This window comes from Manacus vitellinus, unplaced genomic scaffold (assembly GCF_001715985.3).
Source record: "Manacus vitellinus isolate BGI_N305 unplaced genomic scaffold, ASM171598v3 scaffold_62_pilon, whole genome shotgun sequence".
NCBI classification, from domain to species: domain Eukaryota; kingdom Metazoa; phylum Chordata; class Aves; order Passeriformes; family Pipridae; genus Manacus; species Manacus vitellinus.
The window spans coordinates 2649038-2659142 of NW_021940704.1; positions in this window are offsets into that span (position 1 = coordinate 2649038).

Consider the following 10105-nt stretch of genomic DNA (forward strand, 5'->3'; position numbering starts at 1 on the left):
AGGGTTCCGAGCCCGTGTCCCTGATCGGGAGCGCAGGTGGAGGCTCAGCCCCAGGGTTTGGCTCCTCGGAGCTCGGCCCTGCCGCCCAGCAGGGCTCGGTCCTGTGCGGGACTCCTCTTGCCGGGGATCAGAGGGAGCCTGGGGGGCAAAGTGTCTTTGCCGGGAGACGGAGAGAGGCCGAGTCGGCGAGTTTACTGGTAATTAATGCAGGAAAAATAGCCTATAAATAGAAGTTGAGATAACAGGCAAAGCACTGCAAGGTGAGGATGGTGGACCTTTTGGAAATGCCTTAAAGGTAGGAGGTACAGGTGGTGATAAATATGAGGTAATGCTCTGGACAGGCTGAAGTTTAACCTGTGTTTAAGAGTTACCATATATGTGGAAAGATTTTTATTTGGAAGTTTTTTATGACGGGTGTAAAGCGGGGTGAGGCCGTGCTGTGACAGGGTGATCCCGCTCTGGCTGTGTGCTCTTGACATCTCTGTCCTTCTGACACGATCCTCGCTGTCTGACTGAGAAGGAGCAGGAGAGGCAGCAGCCAGCTGATGCCAGCACAGGAGGTGGCAGGGAGAGCGGGACTGCCCCTTTCGGTGGCAGTGCAGGCTTAGTTTGCTTTAAGCTAGGCTTGAAACGGCACTTTCAATTCCCTGAGCGGTTTTGGGGTCCTAGTTTACCTTGGTAAAGCAAGGAATGCAAAATGAGTGACTCCCCGTTGCTTACCAACCCGAGAAAGGGTCATATTTTCACCTCTGCTCCAGTTTTTTAGCCAAAGCAGAAGAATGAGAATATAAAGTCTCCGTAGGAGAAACTGTTCCAACTCCAGTGTAGACACTAAGTGGTTGGGAAGGTCTCTGCTGTGCAGAGGGTGTGTCGGAGCAGGGGCACAGCACGCAAGCCTATGGAGATAATGGGCAGCCCAGGGATGTTTCTGGTTGTCCAATGTAATCCTTTTGCCCCTGCAGGGTCCAGAGCAGCCCGAGGTTTGGGTGATGTGGTCTGAAGAGCTGTGGCTCTCCAGCAGTGCCAGTTGTGTGCCTTTGAGAGACGGCACTGACGTTTGTCCTTGATGCGGGGAGGCCAGAGCTCTTCTGGCAGCTCTCCAGCACAGAGGGAGCACATTGCACACGACTCCTTCAAAACAAAACTTCTTTCTCTGAAGTTGCACACTCAGAGTCATCTCTCACCATTTCTCTAAGCAGATGTAGTGTGTCTGCTGCTGAAAGGGCCTAAGGCAGTAGGAATATTTATTCCCTCCCTCAAAGAAATTTGCTCCCTGAACCAGCTTATGAAGTCAGAACAGCACCAGTGCTTGTCCAGGGAAACACAAAGGGGTCTTATGGCTGAGGATAGAGCAGAGAAATGATAAACAGGAGGCCAACCTTTCCTGGGGTTGTAAATCTACTCACCTTATCCGTGTGTCTGAGCTGGCAGGAGAGCTGGATGCACATGAAACTCATTGAAATAACGGGGCTACACTACAATAAACCCCATGCAATGGGGAGAAGGACCTGTGGTGTGCAGCAAAAAGGAACCTCGGCTGTTAAACAAGTTTCAAGTTCCTAACCAAAGGAATACTGAGGGAAGGGAGGAGGAGTTAAGAAGCAAGACCCACCATATGGCCTGGGGAGTGAGAGCTGAAAAAGGTGGAAGAAACAGCTCCAGCAGGGACCAGAGCTATGTGACCTCCAAAGAAACCCACAAGGTTTGGAGATACCTGATGAAACAGATTGAGGATTATTCTGGATAACTTCAGTGCTGCCTGAATTGTAGTTCCAGTACCTTCTAGAAATTGTAATTAGTTTCATAAACTAGTGCAGTACTTCCCTAAGTATGGTTAATAAAAGAACTTACACATTTGAGACTGTAGAGTCTTAGACTTACACTATTTAATAAGAATAAATATAAGTGCAGAATGAAATATCTGTAGTTCATGAAGCACCCCAGCTGTATTTAGTTACTCTTCCTCCTGTATTGTCATATATTCTTTTCTGCATTAAAATAATAAAAAAAATCCCACTGCAACAGCTACAGTATTGGTTTCACTTTGAAAATTAAGCTGCATCATTTCATTCTGCTCGTGTGTGTCTCGCCAGAGCAGCTGCAGCTGTTGCCTTACTCACAGCCCTGAGTATGTTTTGCTGGTTTAATACAAACCCCTCTTGTTTGGCTTTTCCTCCTCCTCTTGCTTTAGTGGTGCTGTTCACACAGTTGTTAGGAATTGCATTTGACAGTCCCTCGTCGTTATGTTCCCTGAGTTATAACACAGAAAATGTTGCTCTTGGCTTAGAAATTTCTTGACACCAATTGAGTTTGAAAATACGAAAATATCTGGCAGTTTTTCTGATGCCTCAGATAAGAAATTGCCTGTGAGTCAGTATCTCACAAACCATCTAAAGGGTTAGAGGGGATTTAGATGAACGAGTAGTAGGAATTACTGTACTGGTCCAGGGAAAAGCACTCCAGGCTGGAAGGAGGGAAATGGAATAAAGCTGGAGGGATTTGGGGAGACAATCAGCAGCTTACAGGCCAAGGCTGGTTTGATGGATATGTAGTGATCCCCTGAGTTTAGAAGGTCTCTGTGCAAATTTTGGTTGAAGACTGTAGTGTTCCTCATTTAGAATATTCTGGAAGGGAAGTACTAGAAGGGATTATGTATTTTTAAAAAGTGTTGTTCAACTTTGCCTACTCTTTGCCTGGACCTTAAATCATGCAAGTTTTGTAAACAGCTGTAGCAGACTCTCTCTTTAAAAGCAGATTTTCTGACAGTTAAACACGGGTTGAGATAAAACTTGACCTGCTTCTCTGAGAGTTTAAGGGATTCACCTGTGCCATCAATGTGGCAGTTGTTAAAAGTCCTCTAAATCGTGGTCAGCCTTATCTGAAAAGTTCTCACTTATCTATTAGCCCAGGGCTGGGGGTTGATAAAGATGAATTCTTCTCACCTCATAAATGCTATTGCAGATCTCTAAATAGCAAATAAATAACTAAAGCAGTGCCTGCCCTGGGAAACTTCGATCTGAGGATTTCCTCTTTTACTGATCTCCCTTGGTAGTGAACAGAAACTGCCTCCTGATTATTTCGAGGATACATGAAAATACAGGGAATGAGTCTTCTGGGCCTTTTTGTCCTCGGGATAAAACGCACTTCCCGGGGAGTTTCACCCCAGGGCTACTTTGCTCCTACTCGAGGGCTGAAGAGTGGCCAGAGGAAGGAATTGCTTCCCCATTCCTGCCCCCAACGGGGCTGCGGGTCTTCACGGGTGGCTAGGGAGGAATGTGGCTGCATTGATGTGGGAACAGCTTTACTCTGTTGTCTCAGCTCATTGAACTGGCGGGACGGCCACACCCATTTTTAAATTAGTTTTAGAACAAGGGAAAATGTAATTATCAATTCACACACCCTGCAAATATGTGCCCAATACGGTGACATGACAGTGGGGTTTAATGTTCTGTTTCTGCATTGACAAAGCTCTAAATCAGGATAGGAATTGAAATAAAAACAACAAACCTCAAATCAAAAAAATGTGTTGCAGTTTTGTTTCCCCCAACTGTGAGGGTTGTTTCAAGTGAACAAGATATGCCAGGAGAAATTGTGCTATGAAAAGGCATCTGAAATTCCATGTGCAGCTGTAGTCAAGCTCCTGCACCAGTAATCCAGGTGTCCTAAGCAGCAGGTTGTATCTCAAGTCCTGTAAACCTGAACCATAACACTGGTCTGTATGTAATTCTTAATCCAGAGATTTTTATTTGGAGAGTTTTATTTCTGCTGTTTTGCTTATTTACTTCACCTGTGGTGAAGGACATTTCAGCTCCCGGTTGCAGCAGCTCTGCCTGCCCAGGGGCACTGGCAGGAGTTTAAGTTCACCTCAAACTTAGCTGCCGTTTGAGGAGACCTGCTCTAGAGAACTAAGTATTGGGTTCTTTTGTTTAAATGAAGATAACTTGTTTACTTTCTTTCCCCTTTACCTGGTGAGATGCAATGTAAAGGGGAATTACAGACTTAATTATCTCTTAATTCACTTTTTTAAGTTAGTGGGAACAAGCTTGGGCTAGAAAGTCCGTTGCACTGGGTTTGATAAAATGCCCAGTGATTCCGTGAAAGGAAGTCTGGGGTGTTGTACGAGCAGGGTGATGTGTCCTGCTGTCACCCTGCTGTCGCCCATGGCATCAGGCACAAGCTGGAGCTGTTGGGAGAGAGAGCCAGGCCGGGGGAATGTAATGGTCTGGTTGTATCCTGAGGAGCTGAGATTCCAAGTGCCTGTTGATATAAAGGGATGCTGCTACAGACTGTGCCAAACTTCAAACAGAACACCATTAAAAAAGCAGTGCTACTGTAGCTGAGACTTGGACAGGGTAATGAGGAATTCTGTGCTCTGTATCCTGCAGCAAAGCCCTAATCTGGTGTTTCTGATGTTAAAAACTATGTATGTTGATAGGAAATATTTCATCCCCAGGTGCAGAACTGCTTTCATGCTGCTGGATTGCTTATGGTAAAGTTTTGTAGAAAACAGTGTTGCAAAACTGTTGTTTATTTGTGTTTTAGCTAGCCTAGAAAATGAGTTATTTCATGCTGAAGGTTGAGAGTAGCCAAGATTAGTTGCTTTAAACTGAAATTAATTTTTTTTAATTTCAAAGTAACACTTGATAGAGTGATAAAGATTAAAGCTTTGTAGGAGTTTCTCACAAGGCAGGCAAGGCTTAGAGCTATAGAAATACTTTATGTCTACCAAAAGCAAGAGTCTCTCTCCCACCTCCTCCCTTCTCACGTTACTTTTAAATATCTCTGACCATCTCGGTGAGGGGCTTCAAACAATGACTTCTAAAAGCATACAGTTATGGACTGCACAGTCTGCTCCTTCCACTGTGCACTTCAGAGGGTCTGTGAGAGAGAGCACCTGCTTTTCCCTGCCTTGTGTCACAAACCGAGGTCACAAAGGGACAGCCATGTGCAGGTTTGCGGGCTGGCTGCGAGGGTTTGTACCAAGGCAGGACTGAATGTTGCACACTTCTGTCAGCTTCTGTAAACCATGGTGCTGTTTTCTCTCTGTGAACAAGGAATTTATGGGTAGACACACAGACAACAATGTGATAAGAGCATCTGATACTCAAATATATATTAGACACATGATCTTTACCTCCTGTCCCCAAAAGCAAACCCAGCCCTTTGGAAAGTAAATGTACCACCAGACACTCAGATGAACCTAAATCTTAACATCACATCTCCTAATCCCTCTTTGTTTGGGTTTGGGCTTTTTGCTTTAGTTGCAGGAGAAGCTTTTGTTATTACTGATTGGGTCCATAAATAATAGCACTGTAATCCTTCTTGCTCTGTAGAAAGCTTCTCCCACAAACATCAAAGTGATTTTTAGGTATGGAATAACAGATAGCTGCCAAATTCAAAATGTAGGTGAGGGTGGAGGTAGGAGTATTTAATTTCCTAACAAGAAATTATTAAAGAGACAATAAAAAAAAAATAAAGAAAATCCACAAAAGTTGCCAGTGGTAAAACTTCCATTGGAGTCTTTGGGCCAAATCCTGTAAATTGATTTAAGTGGCTGGTCTGACAGAAGAATTCCTGTGAGCACAAAAGGAGCAACTTGCATGTTTGTGTGGAACACAGGGTGTGGAAGGACGGTGGATATGGTGGAAGCATCTTGCAAGGGTGAGAAGCAGGAAGACAAATCAATAAAACAGCTTTTTCTGCAGCAATGTCTTCTATTTGATGGCATTTAGTTTATCTGCTTTTCAGAGCCATATGTTAAAACAGTTCCTATTTGATCCCTTGGAAGAAAAGGGGAGGTAGAAAGCATTTTATACCACTACTTAATTCCTTAAGAAGAAGGGAGGAGAGAGGAAATTTATTGACTCTTGTTACCCAGCTAATATTAACTGAATGGTGACAGCAGAATGTTCTGCTCTGTAGAAAGAACTGGGATTCCTTGTCGAAATCACATCTGTGTAGCCCTGCTCCTTTAGCATTTAGGGTCCCTGTGAGACAGTCCCTGTTCTGTGGAATCAATAACTGAGCTGAGAAGCAAATTATGTTAACATATGGTAGAGAGAAATAAACCGAAAGTACCAGCTTCTCAACTTTTCATGTCAGCTTTTCATTCTGCTAGAATTAAAAATGCTTGCAATATAAAGTGTTCATCGCTAGTAAGATTTGAAAATTGAGTATTACAAACTTAAGACATCTTTTCTTCTGTTGAGCTTTCAAACGTAACAACAAAACAGTTTTCTTTTTTAAAAAAGTAAATCTGCCTTGAAGTGAGTTATGTCAAAAATGGAAATCTATGTATCTTGCTGGAGAGCTGATGCTGGACAAAACTCCTTGGGAAAGTCTTGCTCTACTCAACCAAACCTTTTAGCACATCTCTTGGGATAGGATTTCCTGGAGTAATAAGTCTTTTCTAGTCTAACAGGATAACAATTCTGATTATAACTAGTGAAAATACATTTGGTTTTCTGTTTTCTTTTTGGGAAAACAGGTACTGCCCAGAGGTTCAAGCAGATCAAATACCAAATTGTTTAACAAGCACAGAAACCCCAGAGGGTTGGAATACAACTTGTTTTCACATTTATGGTTAAAGAATGGGCATAAATGACAGGGACAGTGGAAATTTTAAAATGTCAATCTTTCTATTGATTACAGTGAAGCAGCTTTGATGTAGAGTTTCTCAGCTGAAGTGTTCACACACATGCTGAGGGAGGTGGCTTATTAGAAACCCTGTGGCTTGAAGGCAGTCAGGTAGTGAAAGGGTTGCTTCTTATTTAGCTGTATAAATTCACCATTTACATGAGATTAGACTTCTTACTTTTACATTCAGTGGCCTGATCTTCAGTGATATCAGAAAATAATAAAGATAATAGGAAAATGTATTTACACCTGAAACTATTCTTGCTTGGTATTGTGTTTTTCATAAAAGTGACCTACTTTAAGTATTGCTTATCCAAATCCTCTGATATTTCAACACTATTTTCTGTGCCACTTTGTAAACTAGAGACAGTTTACTGGTGGTTGTGAAATGCTGTGGAACACGCTGAAAGTGTTCAGTCAGGACCGTAGAGTGTGTCATATAAAACCTGTCCCATTCCATGGACCTGAAATCTTCCTTCCAAATCACCATGAAATTTGGCACAAAAAGTCCTGTTACAGAACACTTTTTCAATGCACTTCTCTCTGTTTTTAGAATCAAAAAAGTGGCATTCTGTGAAACACAAAACTTCTTAACTGAGTGAAAACTGTTTAAAGAAAGTTTAGTGAGAGTTCTGCCACTTTTTCTCAAGGTTTATTGCTGCAGGTTTGGGTTTGCTCCATTCAAATCCCCCTTGAATTTGCTTTGATGTGATCAGGTGGGTTTGGGTCAGTGCCCTGCTGCTGTGTGCCCTCAGTCCTCTTAATCCAGAATGTGCTGGCTTTGTTTTGTCCAGCCCCCAAAAATTAATTAATTGTTTAGCCTTTAGTTGGAATGTTGCATTTCCAGTCTCCCAGGGAAATGTTGTTATAAATATAATAATGGCATAATTATTGCAGTGAACCATTGCACAGCAGCAGATGTGGGGCACACACCTACAGCTCTTATTGGGCTTTTCAATAGCACAATCCAGAGAAACACATCAGTGATAACCCACAGCTGCACAAAAGCATAAACCAGTTGTGTTTCTGAAATACTTTCCATGGTTCTGTAATATTGAGAACCATTTCTTTGAGAGATTATTATTTTTTAATTATTTTTGAACTGAAACAGTTGGAGACATTCCTCTAGTCATCATATCTGTTAGGAGGCATTTTACACTCTGTTCTGTGTCCTCACTGCAGACTGGCTGCATGGTTCTGTGTTTTGCAATATGTGCTCTGGCTTACTCACCATACTTGTGGTTTTATAAATCAGTTAGTTAACAGAAACAGTCTTGATTGTCTTCTTTTGGTTGGGTTGGTTTTTGTGTTTTGAGCTGGTTGGTTGTTTTTCCCAGGAGCTTTCTATATGATCTTAGATAGGTCCCTTGAGATCCTATTCGGATTCATAACTAAAGTGTTAAATTCCCATGAGTTGGTGCCTCTATGCGTCTGATTTTTACCCTCTGGTGATGTAATTTATCAGTCTTTAAATGGGAATAGCAGCAATGTTAAACCTCAGGAGGATGTCATGAAGGTGAACACATTCCTGACCCAAAGGGACTTGGATCAGATGCTGGAATTGTTTGAGCAGACAGGTCTGGACTGAATGGGGCCATAATTTGTGTTCCTCACTAAAGGGGGCAGAATGAAATGCCTTAAAAACAAGGAGCCAGAGCTGTGTTTGGAAATGCTGAGGCTTCAGATGCCAAGTTTGGCAGCGGAAATGTTGCTCCTGGGACAGCCAGGTGCCACAGCCACAGTCCTTCCCAGTTACCGAGTGCCAGGGCGGGCACAGGGATGGAAAGAGTTCTTAGATAATTGTGCTTTTTTTTTTTTTAAAGCTGTAGAAGTGAGTCATCAGTTCTATTTGCAAGTCTGGGGTGCTGAGCAGAGTGTGTCCCTCAGGAATGGCTCACTGCTCTGTGGTTCTTGGCACTGTCCCTGCCAGAGCTATTCCCAGGGATGTGCATGTGCACAGGGGGTGTTATCTGAGGCTCTGTGCCCTGGCACAGTTCAAACAAGAATAGGCAATGTGCTAATATTGTCAGGAATAGTCTTGCTTTGGCAGGAATATAGATTACACTGCCCGATAAGTCTTCTTTAAAAAAAGAAATCTGTTCTTTGAGTCAGTGTTACAGTACAAGAAATCCTACTTTAAAAAAAGAGAAAGCCAACACTGATTTTCTAATTTCGTTTTTGATAGTAAAGATAAAGGTGATCCCAAAGCAATCCTTTCTCTAACCCACATGGGGTAAAAAATGAGGAAATATAAAGAGATATCTGCTGATTTATTTTCTTCAGTTCTTTGTTATGTGTAGGAATAGGGTGTGTTACTCTGAATAATTCAAGCTCCAGAGGCATTTATCTTAGAGCAGCACAGTCCATTGGAGCAGCCAGCACATGTACATGTCAGGCTTTAGCAGTTCCATGGACTCAATAAGTGGTAATGTGGGACCAAGCCAGATCCTGATGTTGATTCCCTCATTCTGTGCATTATGTGAGGGGTAGGGAGAGACCCCAGTACCGTGGAGAAAGGCAGGAGCAGAGAAGGTGCCACCCACGGTGGCATTGTTGGGAGGAAGCTGGAGGGGGAGAATGGGATAACAAGAAGACCAACACAAGAACCAAGGGGGTTGTTTGGGTTGATCTGATCTGACCTTCAGAGGTTGGAACGAGTGACTGAAGTGATGGTTAACTGTAAAAGGCTGAGTTTGTATCAAGCCTCCCCTCCAAAGCTGGACTACTGGGGACTTCAGATTGCCTTAAAACTGGCTTGTTGGAGCTGAGGGGACTGTGTGGAGACAGGGCATGTTCCCGAGCCTTCAGAGGTCTGTGCTGAATGAGGGGTGAGCAATTCTCCTCTCCCAGCACATCTGCTCTGTGCCTGAGTCACTGAGCAGCAGGAGACTTGTTGGAGCCTGCTGCCCTCCTGCTCTCTGCCTCCTACCCTGTCCAAGGCTCTGGGCTGCCTTTCAGCTCTGAGGTGTCAGCCTTGGGTTCCCCAGCTCTGCAGGACTGTTTTCCTTATGGGAAGGAAAGGACAGTGGCATAAATGTAAAATTCACCCCAGCACTTTAAATGAAATCTTCACCCCGGCTTTCAAGAATCTAGAGGTGAGACAGCAGATTAGCTTAGAGTTCCAGGGAAGATAAAAGCAGCAAGATTGTGGTGATATTTTTATCTTCCAGGAGTTTTGAAATTACTCATAAATGGGATTCATCTTTTATAACCTTTAAACACAGAGAGAATGAATTTGGTAAATAATCTGAAAACCCCCCATATAAAAGTAGTTTATCAGCAAAATTACCATGGGGTTTATTTTTGCTGAGAAAGTAGATTTGTTTAATAACCTGCCAAAGTTTTATGCAAATAGTACAACCTGGAGCACAAGTGTTTCTTATTGGAAGGTGTTTGCCTTGGAAGCCTGATGTTCATTAACTGCTGGTGCTGAGCTGATTGATTAGAACTGGGAGGGGACTTTGGGTGA